General features: G+C 35.0%; 1 protein-coding gene across 1 annotated transcript in view; it reads left to right on the top strand.

The window, feature by feature from the left end:
* Positions 1-2,390, top strand: part of ARSE (arylsulfatase E (chondrodysplasia punctata 1)) — a 23,437-nt gene that overhangs the window by 18,684 nt on the left and 2,363 nt on the right. The window lies entirely within an intron of this gene.

Here is a 2,390-nt window from a genome sequence, read left to right as displayed (position 1 = left end):
AAATATAAATATTCAATATATTCATATTTATTAAATATAAATATTCAACATATTCATATTTGATTAAATATTTAGATTTACATTTATTAATATTGAAAAATCTGATAACACATTACAAGAAATTATTTTTTCAGCTGGTGTTGCAGGGACTTTTATAGGATTCCAATCTTCCTTGTCTTAAAAGATATAAAAAATAATTTGAGAGGAAATGGAAAGAAATTTTATTTTCATGATCCTGATAGCCTAGAAAGGAACATATATTTAAATTGTAATATACCGTGTATATATATATATATATATATATACAATGTATATCTGCATAGATAAAAAATTTAAAGGCTTCAAACTTTTTTTTCTATCTTCTACCTCCTTATAGGAGGCCATTAGCTTTGCTTTGGGAAAAAAAAAAACACTATTGCCATTTTAATGCCTATTATAATTATCTCCATAGGAAAAATTTCTAGATGTTGAATTTGGGGGTCAATAATACAACCATTTATAGGTAAATCTCTTAATATAGCGTAATCAAGAATGGAGAAGCAAGAATCCAATGTATTCAGTTCTGATATGAAGCTAGTAGGTGATCTAATCCATATCTTCATAAGAGAAAATCTCAAATCAATTCAAGGTGGGGGGCAGGAGACTGAGGAAGTGGGAGAGGGGAAGAGGGAGGGTGATGGGGGATCATGGTGTTGGGACACTTCTTGGGGGCAGGACACAATTATAACAGGGACTTTACCTAACAAATGCAACTTTACCTAATTCTTATACCCTCAACGAATCTGAAACAATTAAAATATATATATATTTTGGCTTGGCACCTGTAGCTCACTGAGTAGGGCACCAGACTCATACACCAAGGCTGGTGGGTTCAAACTCAGCCCAGGCCTGCCAAACAATGACAACTGCAACCAAAAAAGTAGTTGGGCATTGAGGCAGGTGCCTGTAGTCCTAGCTACTTAGGGTGGCTAAGGCAAATTAATTGCTTAAGCCCAAGAGTTTGAGGTTGCTGTGAGCTGTGACGCCACAGCCCTCTACCCAGGGCAATATAGTAAAATTCTGTCTCAAAAAATAAAAAGTATATGTATATATATTTTATCAAATTGTACCCTGTGACTTGCTACCAGCCGTAAGGGATAGTGTCTATTTTAAAAAATAGACCTAGGACAGCGCCTGTGGCTCAGAGGAGTAGGGCGCCAGCCCCATATGTCGGAAGTGGTGGGTTCAAACCTGGCCCCTGCAAAAAAAAAAAAAAAAAAAAGACCTAAAATCATGTAAAATTATTTATATGTATGTATAATTTATATATACTTAGATGACATACATACATGTGTATGTAACTAGATGTAACTTAGTTACATACACATACATAATGGTGGATAATTTACACATATAACCACATGTGTGTATGTACATGTGTGTTATAATTTTTATTGCTTTATCATAAGCAATGTTAAAAATTTTATAACTTAGTCTACATTTCTCTTTCCCTCTCTCTCTTTTTATTTTTTTACTGCGAATTTTATGTCCTTTGTTGGACATAAAATCCATAGGCTATTCATATTTTTCTTTTTAATCTGTAACATTTCCTGTGTCTTAAAACTAAAACTTTAATCAATTACATGTTGCCAGTCTATCTCAGTAGAAGCTAAAATAAATTTAGCTATATTTTATTGGTTGCTTTTATTAATATATGTACACTCCCACATGAATGTATCCAGGTATATGCGTGTGCATCTATGATTACTTATACACTTTGTCTTTTATTTCTTTTTTTTCGTGGTAACTTTGACCAAGTAAAATCTACGTGGAATTCTGAATTTTCCACCTGGGCTGAGAACATTAATTCAGTTAGAAAAAATAAACCCTGGGCAGCGCCTGTGGCTCAAAGGAGTAGGGCGCTGGCCCCATATACCAGAGGTGGTGGGTTCAAACCCAGCCCCGGCCAAACACTGCAAAAAAATAAAATTAAATTAAAAAATAACCCCCCAGTTTAGTGCTCTTCTAAGTTCATGGCGTCCATAAAAAATCTACCGTCAGTATTTAGGAGTAACTTTGAGTTGCAGGATCCCACAAAGTTTGAACATAATTTAAGAGAAATTAAATAAAGTCGACATGATTTTCCCTTTCAAGGGATTTCAACACCTTAAACCATAGGAAGATGAATGATCTGATTCCACAGCCACATACTTCTTAGAATCTGTTTGCTCTTTGATGTATAGACAGCCGGGGATGGAGAAGTTAAAAAGGAGATGCAGAAACAGTATTTCCCATCCCGTAGCAACTGACCATGTACCTGGAACATAAAAAGCACAGTTATCCCTGCAAATCAGAACAGGTGGGTTCAACCTTTGTGCTAAGGCGGGTGCAGAAAATAGAACCGGAATGGC

This window comes from Otolemur garnettii, unplaced genomic scaffold, assembly GCF_000181295.1.
Source record: "Otolemur garnettii isolate 467f Iridium unplaced genomic scaffold, OtoGar3 scaffold00065, whole genome shotgun sequence".
In the NCBI taxonomy this organism is placed as follows: domain Eukaryota; kingdom Metazoa; phylum Chordata; class Mammalia; order Primates; family Galagidae; genus Otolemur; species Otolemur garnettii.
The sequence above is the reverse complement of the archived record's forward strand: the minus strand, read 5'-3'. Positions and strand labels throughout refer to the sequence as shown.